At 32.2% G+C, this 12,890-nt stretch overlaps 1 protein-coding gene across 1 annotated transcript in view; it reads left to right on the plus strand.

Annotated features, from left to right (window-relative positions):
* Positions 1–12,890, plus strand: part of LOC141403033 (uncharacterized) — a 288,000-nt gene that overhangs the window by 2,660 nt on the left and 272,450 nt on the right. The window contains exons 2-4 of the mRNA XM_073985166.1: positions 6,575–6,625; positions 6,710–6,733; positions 10,254–10,310. The gene's annotated coding sequence lies outside the window, so the exon portion shown is untranslated. The remainder of the gene's footprint in view (positions 1–6,574; positions 6,626–6,709; positions 6,734–10,253; positions 10,311–12,890) is intronic.

Consider the following 12,890-nt stretch of genomic DNA (forward strand, 5'->3'; position numbering starts at 1 on the left):
AAAGTTTCCACACCAAATACATTGAATTTCAATAATGCATTATTTAATTTAATTTAATGACATATACGATTTTCCTAATAACTTAATTATAGTTTTAATCTAGGTTGAAATCATTATCAAACCATTCAAAACTCGCGAATTTTGTGTTCATTTGTAACGAATTCGCGAAAGTTATATACTGATTTTAGTGACTGTGTCTATGTATTTATTTTTCTATATACATATATTTATTCCAACAAAGCTAATTTAAATTTTTAAATAGAAAAAATATCAAGAGGGATTTAGTAATCGCAGTCGGTGCTGAAACTTTTTTCACCGAATCGAACTAAAACACACGATTTCGTTATCAGGACAATATTCCGCATATGGTACTGGCGTGGTATTTATTTATTTACTTATGTTTGTATTTATAATATTTTTGTATTTTGTACTTTCTTTATAAAATGATGTTTTGTTAGGCAACCTTGAGCCAATTCGAAAAAGGGCGTATTTAACCTTAAAATGAGTTTTTATTTTTACACATTTTCTACAGTTTAGACCTTTCAGTTTTGGTGTGTTCGGAGACCTATAGTAAAATCTTATGGCGGATATTTTTATGGAATATATGAGCCCGATGCGACCCATCCTTAAAGAAAAATTAAAAACTTTATTAAATAAGGGACAAAAAAAAACCCTTTAGCGAGACGTTAAAGTGTTAACAAGATATTCCGCAAAAATGTACCGCATAGATTTCTTAGTAATATTGCCAAAGATACCATATACCTAAAATGCAAGGATTAGGATTAAATCCCGATAGACGTGTCTTCTATTTTGTGGTCCTCTTTTATAATCTGCACCGGGTTTCTTGTAATTTTAAAAAAAATTTAATTTTGTTGTACAGTGTTTTTTTTTTTTGGTATTTACGGCTGTGAAAAAACTATGAAGTTATAACCCTAATGTACATACATACAAACGTTGGTAAATATCTTTAGAAATATAAATAAATGCTGCAATTCATATAAATACTGCATACATACTATATACATACATATGTAACTGGAGTGTAACTTTATGTATGTGCGCGGTCACAAAACAATGGCACACCATTATCATGGTCACCATGACACAGTTTTTAAGTTAAACATTGAAATTAAAAATAAAATTTTATATACATACATATGTACATATTATTTTAATAATCCACATGGGCACAAATGTAAATTTGTACGTAATCTTGATTATTAAAAAAATTTAAAAAAAGTAATTAAAAAGAGCAACATAACAGAAAGGAAAGAAAAAGAAATCCGTTCAATAACTTTTATTCGATAGATAGATTTACTTTTTTAAGTCTATTCCAGAAGTTTGCGAAAAGCTGAAATATAGTCTATGATGGATTTGACAGGTCCATTGATATTACCCAATAAAATTCTAGACCAAAAACTTTAGTTCTTCACACAGTACACGGTGGGAAACGTTTGTCTCTGTAATTTGAATATAAATTCTTATATCTTTATTGTGGATACTCAAGTTCCAATACCGGCCAATTTTTTTCTGATTAAAAAAATTATTTATCGATAGATTATAGTTAAAATAACATGTGTTAATAGTAATAGCTGACAAAAATGTTAAAACTACGCTCCTGGTAACGTAATAAACAATTCTAGTAGAATTTCTGATTTTATAATTATACCCTATACCACAATGTGGAAAAGGGTATTATAAGTTTGTTTTGGTAAAAATTCATGTAACACCGCGAAATATTCGTCGGAGACCCCCTATGTGGTATACCAATCTTCATATCTCGACGAGATAAAGCGATTTTGAGATGTGTGTCCGTCCGTCCCTCCGTCCGTCCGTCCGACTGTCCATTATAAATTGCAAACACGCTCCAGGCCGCAATTATGGACCGATCGTCACGAAATTTTGTATGGAGGTCAGGTTCAGATCAGAATAGATCCCTATTCTTATTGGTGATTGATGATCGTGAAATATTTAGCGGGTGAAATGGACCAAAAACATAATATTTATCCAATTTTCTAGCAGCTCTGTAGGTCTCAATAATAGTCCGATCAACGCGTAATTTTAAATAAGGTAAGAGTATATCACAAAGGAGAAGCTTACAATTTGAGATGGCGATCGGATAATATTTAGAGGGTTAAATGGACCAAAACTTTTGTGTGAAAATTGTGAAAATTTTTAATATACAGCTTATATCTTAATTCTGGGAAAAGACATTCCGGACAAGTGAAATATACTTGAAAGTGGAACACTTGACCTTTCAATTGATGCCAATTATGTTGGTGTGCATGATCAGATAACAGAGTTACAGCCTAATATATCCCGTTATTTGTTTGTAGTGTAATAATAAACTCGCTAGAAGTCGCAATTTTACATCAATAGTCACGAAATTTTGCACCGGGTAAGAGTATAGGTCGAAAAAGATGCCTACAATTTTGAATGATGATCTGATATTCTTTAGCGGGTGAAATGGACCATTACTTTTGTATGAAAAATATAAAAATTTTATTTTTGGTCGATATTTAAATTCCTTGAGCAAAGTAGCCTACATATGGAAAAAAACTACTGACCTTTCCTCTGATGTAAATTGCAATAAAGTGTTTGCTAGACAACGGGCCTACTGCCTAATATATAATGGGTTCTGTGTAGAGAACCACATTTTTATCCCATGCTACATATTGTCTCTCCAAAAGTTTATGTAACACCACGAAATATTCGTCCTAGACCCCTTATTTGGTATGCCAAAATTCATATCTCGACTAGATAAAGCGATTTAGGGATGTGTGTCCGTCCATAAAAAATTGTAAGCAAGCTTAAGGCCGCAATTACGGACCGATTGTAACAAATTGTTTAAGGAGGTTGGGTTCGGGCCATTTTAGAAATGATAAGTTTTTGGAGATGATCGTGAAATGTGCAGGGGATGAAATGGACCAAAAACAAAATTTTAACCAATTTTGTAGCGGCTCTGTAGGTCAAAATAATAACCCGCAAAATTTTAAACAAAGTTTGAGTTTATGATGAAGAAGAAGCGTACAAACCAACGTGAAGATCAGATAATACTTAGCGGGTTAAATGGACTGAAATTTTGTGTGAAATTGGTAAAAATTTCAATAACGTAGCGGTTAAACAACGGAAGTAGTAGTACTACATAAGTGGGTTTCATTACATTTTAGTTTGTGTGAACTAAATGTTCCTTTCCTGCTACAAACATGTCTTTGTCATGCCAGATAACTCTGATATTTGATAATTAAATTTTCATAATCATTGAAAATAAGTTCCGTGGAGAGCGATTGTCCAGGGTATAGGGTATCCCATGGTCGGCTCCGTCCGACTAAAGACTTTTCTTACTTATGTTAAATTCTTTTAGTTTCATTCTTAATACAAATTTTAAAACAAAATATAAGGTGTCGCAATAATATAAAATAAATTCCGTGTAAAACTAATGCCCAGGGGAAGTGGTGTAGGGTATCACATGGTCGGCCCGTCCGACTATAGCCCTCTCTTACTTGTTTTTATATATATAGTTTGTTATAGATTTCTTTTAAAATAAATAATGATTTAAAAAAAAGCTATTGTTCCAAATTTAAAGTTATATTTTTATAACGTGAAAAAATTTTGCCCGGAGTCGGAGTCGAGTTATTTTTTTTCGACTCAGACTCCGACTCCAGCAAAACTGCTCGACTCCGACTCCGAAACCCTGGTATGAACATTGTAGTTTCAGAATACTTAAAAACTTCACAGGTTTAAGCTCCTTTCATTTAAAGTTGGTTCAATAGCACCGTGAGAATTATATGGTTTTCTGCTATGATAATACTTTTTGTAAAAATGTTCTAATGCTGCCGTCTTGTCATTTTATATCCTTCTATATACTTCAACATTTCTACATATAAAGAAGAACTTTTTCCCGATAGTTATTTTAAGTAGTATTCATACTTTGCCATTATATAACCTCATTCATAAATTTGTTTTGTTGATATATCATTAAATATTAGCATTTATGGGTATTTAACACTTATTAGTGCGTTAACTTGGCTCAAAAACCAATACATACTAATCCACACCCACTTTCACACAGGAAAAACGTCCATAAATGATAACAGACATCGTACTGCTCATTATTTTTTTGCTTTTACGCCCGGTCACTTTCATTACCATCATTTTTCTTCTACCATGTTTTTATTTGTATTTGATAGCATAAATGAAACACACCTCCATTGACTATACACTACTGTCACTGAAGATGGGAGTTAACGTAAATACTTAGCTATAGAAAAAATGGCAAAATGTTTATAACATCAACACAAAAGCACTTTTTACTACACATAATGTCCCTTTTAATCTTCTTCTTTCTGTTGGTCATATGTAGTGTTAATGATGGTGTTTTATTTGTTGCCGATACGGAATCGGTGTGGAACAAATATAGTTAAGTGTGCTCCCCGTCTAGTGATTTAGATGCAGAGGGCGTTGCTATTAGTAGGGGTCTACAGCGGAGATCTGCTTGCCATGAATTGTTTCATCATTTACCAGAATGATTGTTACATTAATGGCATTTGTAAATATCATTTAATCCACTTGCATTGTCGACAGACACGTATAAGCTACATACAACTGGGAGAATGACATGTGAGGCGAACAATGAATGAAATATTGCTGAATGTGTGAACGCCTGTTTATAGTATGTTATAATGGTATGATGGAAAATGCAATAAATTTTATGTAAGTAACATTGCTTATAACGTGGCAAGTATTGTTGACTGAGAAATATTCGCAACATTTGACTTTAAACATGAGTCAAGTGTAACCGGCTTTTAATACCCTCATGCTTAAAAAACTTTTTCGTCAAAAATACAAAGGTCCACGTATTGGAAAAGCCCCCATATATCGTTACCAGCCGATTTCAGGTATTTTCAATTTTTATCTACATTTTTCATTGGCTGACATTTGGTTTCCCAGTGACCAAAAAACTTCTCCAGCCCTAGATGTGGGAATAGGTTTACGTTACGTTTGGTCTAAATAGACTGTAATTTGACAGTTTGGGTTCCCAAAAATTGAGGACATATGTATGTCGACGTATGTATAATGGTACCTCTCGATTTCAAGCCTTTTGAAGCTTTCCGACCGAATTAGCTATTATTTGGTATTTGGGGTTTCTACATATTTTTCAGATGTAATTCGAATTATTTTAATTGTTATTAATTAATAAGAATTCTATTTGTAATTCGTAACATTTCATTTGTAATTCGAGAATGTCATTTGTAATTCGAATTATTCCTCTTGTATTTCGAATTATTCTATTTGTAATTCGAATAATTCCGTTTGTAATTCGAATTATTCCATTTGTAACTCGAATTATTTTATTTGTAATTCGATTTATTTAATTTGAAATTCGAATTGTTCCATTTGTAAATTGAATCATTTTATTTGGTGCTGTTTACTTCCATGTATATATCTCAGGAAAGCTGAATTTGCGAATGTGGGACCAAATATTTACCTCTCAATTTTAACATCATAGAAAAATCTTAGTGCCATGACCAGGGTAGAGTTTATATTCTTTCCCTTGACATATGTAGAAAATATCCTTGGTCTGTTCATCTTTCCCTCCGGTCGAGGCGTGGCTACAGATTAGATTGATGTTAAAGAACTTTGCTTTTACACTGATTATGACAAATCACTCATCCACCTGAGTAAATCTGTAGACCTGGTTTTCATGTTCCCGATTTACCACAAAACCAAACCTCATTCTTCGTTTCAAGGATGACTTGATAGCGCATAAACTGCACCTTCTATGATGTAAAGAGTCCGGACATTCCAAGTGCCGATTTGCAGATCATGGTACTTAACATGTTTGCAGGCGTCGTCAACTTTTTTCTTTATATGTCCACCACCAAATAATGCAATTCTACATCATATAGCCATGTTCGTCCGTATGTGGAAATTAATCTAGCATTTTGAAGTAGATGGATAAAATTTGGGTAAAATCTATTGTAGATCTGTAGAACTTTTGGCATTGAAAGTGGGCTATATAGGTCAATGTTTTGGTATAGTCCCCATACAAAGTCAAACGTGGAGTTTAGACGCATTAAAAAGAAAAAATCCCCACCTCAGATTATGGGTATAGGTACTAATGTAACGGAAGGAAAGCTAATTATTATATTTTAGTTCAGAATATTCCGTGGTTCTGCGTGTAAAAAGTTGTTACCGCTTTTTTCCTGTTCTCTGTTTTAGGTGTCATTTATCCCATTCTTTCTGCTTTCCTGTGAAGTTCATCTGCTAGTTTGTAAATTGCTCCTTAATTGTAAAGGGATTGGGCATTCAAAATGTAGATTCGAATATTATTCATTTGTATGTATTTTTCTACGGTTTTGTTATTTCCTCAAAACCGAACCTAATTTGTTGTAAGTTGTTCATTGTTGTAGTGTGCTTTATTTGTATACATATTTATCATTATTTTAATTGTGTTTTTTATTTTTTATGTATCATATTAATTTCGAAATTTAACTTTCATTTTAAGCTCAATATTTACCCATAAATAGTGTAACTTTTTTAATTTTATTTTCTTTATTTCAATTTTTTTTAGGATTCCTTATCCCAAGACTATAATGATCTTGATTTTAATAATTTTGATTCGGTATGTTTTTGATTTTTATTTTTTGCTTTTACACATTTTTGTATTTATTTTTAATAATTTTACATAATTTGTTGTTTTTCTTAGAGAAAACCAAATCGGGCGTTTAAGGTAAATTGGCTTATTTTTTTCAAATGTTATTCGAAATTCTATTCTTACTTTCTTTTGTGCATGTGATATTGAGATTTGACATCAAATGAATTGTGCATATAAAATTCAGCTAAAAGTATAGTTTCTTTAATAGTATCAATATCCTGTTGTTCTAAGATGATTCGAAAAGAAATTTGATACAAAAATCCTTTTACTGTCGAAAATTTTTGGTTGAAAGCAAAAATTAAGGAAATATTTTCCAAAGAAACCAAAGGTTAGTAGTAATTTGGAAGAATTGTTTCTCGAATCGTTTTATTATGTAACTAGCTGACCAGGTCCGCGTTGCTGGCCCGTTGTTTGGGTTCTCCGTGTAAACTTTAGTTATCTATCCAGTATTGATACAGCCATAATTAGGCATCCCTATAGAAACTTCATAATATAAATCAATGTTTTGACATAAATTCCATGTAATGGTATCCCCCAAATTTAAGATATAAAATCTCTTTTATTATACCCTTCACCATAAATCGACAGTTTAAAGCACTTTGTGACCCACATATAATGGTCGGTGCACGTCAATTAAATTGCTATATATTGGATTGTTGGTCTCGGTTGGGGTCGTAATTATTACTGCAGAGAATTGTCAGTATAGGTCCACGTTTAGATATAGCTCTCACAGAACGGTACCGGCTGATTTTCGCTATTTTTGAGGATTTAACATCATTATCACACCGAAATAGCTGAAATCTGGTTTTAATATATTTTAAAGATGAGAGCATAAATATTCGGATCGACCGAAAGACACGCCTTTTCATTTGCGCTCGGTATGTAACAGTTATAGATTCACGTTTTGATATAGCTCCCATAAAACAGTACCTCCCGATTTTCGATAGTTCAGAGATATAGCCACTGTTGGGGGTCGTAAACAGTCTTGCAGAGAATTTTCAGTATACGTCCTCGTTTTGATATAGCTCCCATAGAAGGGTGGCGCCTGATTTTTGTTATTTTTGGTGGATTTAACCTCATTCAGCCCGATCGAACGTAACGCCTTTTTTCTTCGCGCTCTATATGCAATAGTGGTAAAATACCCCTCAGCGAAATGTATGTTCCTTCGGGATATGTATGGCAACATTTATATAATTCATAAAAAATTACTTCTATAAATTCTAGTTGTTATTATCGAGATTTTGTTGTATTTAAAAAATGTATCTTTATCTAGCTATTCCAAGGATTGAAATCAATGCTTATGAAGGTTTACTTCCCACATTTTGAGATTTTATCCGTAATTATAATATTTTCAAAAATCGAACACGATCGCGGTATTCTGATTCCAATGAGGATATTGTATTGTATATCAATAACTTTGTCTGATTTCCAATCGATCTTTCTGGAATTTCGATCTAGTGACATGTCAAGTTATCGGGATTTTACTGTATTCCAAAATGTGGAGTTTATCGCGCTATCCCACTTATTGATTAGTGTTCAGCGTTTATAGCGTTTTATAGGCACGCTTCCAAAATAATGTATATTATCTGATATAATAAATGTTTGCAAATTTTGTGATGGTCGCGATATTTCACTTTTCGCGATATTTCATTTCCGCGAAGACCATTCAGGGTCATGACAGTAATTACAGTAGTATTGCAAACAATCTGTAAACAATACGTTCAAAAATATCAGGGAGTTCAGATTTAAAAAAAAAAAAAAAAAAAAAATTGAAGGAGAACCTCCGGTCACTACACTTAGCCGTATTAAAATAGCTCACTACCGCGATATCCCACTTGTTCAAGCTAGTGTTTATATCATTTTTGTGTCACGCTTACTAAAATTATGTATATTAATTGAAATAATACATTTTTGAAAACTTTGTGATGACCGCGTTTATTCAGGGAAAACAATCTGTAAACAATACGTTCAAAAATATCAAAGATTTCAGATTTTCTTAAAAACATTGTGGGGGAGGACCACTGGTCGCTACTCTTAGCCGTATAAAAGCAGCTTTTGAAATTTTTGGCCATTTGACCATTCAGGGTCAAGACTGTAATTACCATAGCATTGAAAACAATTCGTAAGCAATATATTAAAACGTATCTTGAATTTCGCGGTTTTCTTAAAAAAATTGTGGGGAGGACCACCGGTCACTACACTTAGCGAGATAAAATATAGATTACGACCTTTTCTCAGACCTAAAAACTCCACATACAAAATTTCATAAGATTTCCCAATCGATTTTTCGGAATTTCTATATAGTGACATTTCAAGTTATCGGGATTTTACTGTATTCCAAAATATGGCGTTGACCGCGTTATACCACATATTGAAGCCAGTGTTATAGCGGTTTTGTAGTCACGCTTACTAAAATTAGGTATATTATCTGAAATAATACATTTTTGAATAATTTGGGATGACCACGACATTTCACTTCCGCGACGACCATTCAAAAAAATATAAAGCCTATTTTCACCGCCGGTGTTCCCAGTACATTATCTGAAATTTTCAAGAAAATCTATTCAGCCGTTTTTGATTCTATTCGGAACATACAAACATACAAACATACAAACAAACAAACATACTAACATACACACATTGCCTTTTATATATTAGATTTAATAAAATTAATTTTACGAATCGTTTTATTATGTAATTTAATAAAATTAATTTTTCATATTTTGAAGATGTCAAATGTCACCAAAAAAATGTATAATATACTGAAAAACAACATTTTTTATTTATCCTTTATAATTTTCATATTTTTTCTATTTAATATTTATAACTAATTTTAACGGTGTCTCTTTTATTAACGGTGTCTCTTTTATTTTGTTACTTTTATTTTATTTTTAAGAAATAAATAATTTTAAGGGACTACAAATTATCAATCAAAATATTAAATTAACATTAATTATTCGATTCACAAAAACAAAGCAGATAGATATTTTAAAACTATATCTAATATTGAAAATGCTTATAAGTCCATACTTAAAATGATCGATTTCATGAAATGATTTAATTTTGTTTAAATAATTTGATATCTACGACCTTTTTTGTTAGTGAAATATTTGATTGATTCAAGCTCGAGGTCAATTTTAGAAATATGGTATTTATTTATGATCAATATTTCGCAATTTCTTGAATTGCATCTTCAGGATGTGATCTACAATAATTTTAAATTTATTTTATTATGGTTCTTCTTTTAAATTATTGTAGGTCACATCCTGAAGATGCAATTCAAGAAATTGCGAGATATTGATAATAATCAAATACAATATTTCTAAAATTGACCTCGCGCTTGAATCAATCAAATATTTCACTAACAAAAAAAGGTCGAAGATATCAAATTCTTTAAACAAAATTGATTCAATCAAACATTTCAGAAATGATTTTATTTTAACTTGTATAGTTTGTTGTCCCGTTTTTCTATTGTATGAAAATATAATTTTTAATTTATGTGAAACATTATTTTTGATTTAAATTGCTATTTCTTTTTTCTATTTTGTACGATGTTTTTTTACGTTTTTGCTATTTTTACCCTGTCCATCAACAGTTTCCCAGCTTAGAAGATGCCTCTGGTGATTATCCAGATTATTTTAATTGGGACAAAGTAAGTTTTTTTCTTTTCTTATAAAATAAGCTAACATGATCTATTCAAGTTTTTTAATAACCTTTAAATTTAAGTAAGAATAATATATAAAAAATGCTAACTGAACATGGTGCGCTTCGCAACCCTTGAACTTGAATTACATTAACACGTTCGTAGAAGCAAATAAATTCAGAGATGTGTAAAAATACACCCAACTATATTTGTGTTTGAATTACTATTAAAATTTAAATGCTGGAACATTCACGTACGAAAACGGGTTAAATACATTGTGCTACTCGAAAAATAAATTATGCAAAAATTTTATCGTGCTGGGGTCCATGAACAACGAAAATACTTTTTGTTGCTTTGGGTCACTTCGTTGTTATACCCTAAACCACAATGTGGAGAGGTATTATAAGCTTGTTTTTCTGAAAATTCTTGAAACACCTCAAAATATTCGTCGTAGACCACCCATGTGGTATACCAAAATTCATGTCTCGACGAGTTAAAGCGATTTTGAAATGTGTGCCCGTCCATCCGTACATTAAAAATTGTAATCAAACTCCAGGCTGCAATTATAGACCAATCGTCATGTAATTGAATGGAGGTCGGGTTCCCCCCAAAAATAAGATTGGTTTTTGGTGCTGATAGTGAAATATATATAAAGGGTGATCCATTTAGAGGTTTCTACTTTGTTCAAAAATAAATAAAATTGAATGGGGAATGTTTATTATCATTTGAAAGAACATTGATGTCAGTCTATGTCTAACTAGTATTGACCGAGGCTACGTCTCAGGCGGTCCATTCGTTGAGTCCTACTTTCAATGACTAGTTCAAGCTTTTCGACTGGTAGCTGGCGAATGGCACTTCTGATGTTCTCCCCGAAGACTGGAATCGAAGCGGCTTTATCCGCATATTATTTTGACTCTACATATTCTCACAGGAAAAAGTCTAACGGAGTAATATGAGACGATCTTGGTGGCCAATCGTCCGGTCCAAAACGTGCTCACCGATATGTGGGAAGTGGCGCCGTTTTTTTGAAACGAAATGACGCCGAGATTACGAGCTTCACTTTCAGACATCAAATAGTCGGTTATCACGGCGCAATAATCGTCGCCATTTTCGATGAAGTTCTAATCGGCATTATTTTGAAGAAGCAGGGTCCGACGATTGCACCGACCCGCAAACTGTTATTTTTTCTGGATAAAGTGGCAACTCTTGAATCTCTTTAAGTTGCTCTTCTTCCCAAATGTGGCAATTTTGCTTGTTTACATACCTATAAAACCAGAAATGTGTCTCATCACTGAACAAAATTAGGCTCGAAACACACTCCCCACATAACGCGAATTTTCGTGATAACGTTTCCATGATAAAATGTCAAACAGTACTAAACAAAAATAACATGAACACGTGATACAACTCACGCGTGATCTGTCAAAAAAAAACTTCTATACAAGTGGTTTCGTAAGACACGCCGCACATTGGGGCAAGATTCCAAACAACGGAGATTAATTCAGGGAAGCATTTGGGTGATAAAATCTTTATATTTTTCGACAGTTTACACCTCAATCAATATAACGGAACACAGTTTTGGTGAAAATTATGGGATTGGAGATGTATATTCGAAGCCCTCATAAATGGGTACCATAAAAACTATGAAGTGTCTTAACGGGTTTGTCTACATTTCTTATTCGATTAATCTATAATCTTCCAATATGCTTAATTATAAGTTAAGCTAATATTTGGCAAAAAAATATAAAGTTTGGCCTGTTTATCTGTAAATTAGAATTTATATTTCTGAGTGCCTAAGAATTCATCGTGGGGAAATTTGTCAATATAGGTCAAAGTTTTGGTATAACCCCCATATAGCGGTACAGTAAAATTTGGGGGATTTCGAACATTATAGGCATATATTGCAACTAAACTGGCTCAAATTGTGAATTGTGCATTTTAATGGGAAGAAAATATCTTTATCAAACATCATCTCCATATATTCTCGTTTTGGAATAACCTCCATATAAAATATTCCGCTACTTTTTTAACTCTAAATACTTTTCAAAAACAGGGACAAAAAAATATCAATTTTAAATTAATTTTTAATATGTTTCTAAACTTCTTTTGCCATAAATATATTTTTCTAAGATTCTGATATCTATCTGAAGTTTACGATTCCATTCTAAAATGGCCACTTTTGATGCGTAAAAAAATATTACACTTTATACACCAAAAAATTTAATTTTGTGAGGCGCTCTTCAAATTATTAAAAATTCTTTCGCTTTAACAGAGGGTAACAGTAGAAGTAAACAGTATATGATCTTGATATTTTAGAACTTAGACTTAGAACTTTGTAACAAATTACCATGTAACGACAGTTATACCAAAAACCGAATTTAATTTTTTTAATTAATCTCCATTTTTTGCATCGCCATCATTTTATATTAATTATTATATATACATAGTACCTATAAAATAATGGTGGACGTGCACACATTGTCTTATGTAGGGTGAACACAGACATTAAGCCAAAACACGACGTACTGCTCAACAATATCAGAGTAAATGAAGACAAAAACCCCAAAATGCAAAAACTTGACCCAAGGA

The sequence above is a fragment of the Musca autumnalis genome, unplaced genomic scaffold (genome assembly GCF_047663935.1).
Source record: "Musca autumnalis isolate F117 unplaced genomic scaffold, ASM4766393v1 scaffold_4, whole genome shotgun sequence".
In the NCBI taxonomy this organism is placed as follows: Eukaryota; Metazoa; Arthropoda; class Insecta; order Diptera; family Muscidae; genus Musca; species Musca autumnalis.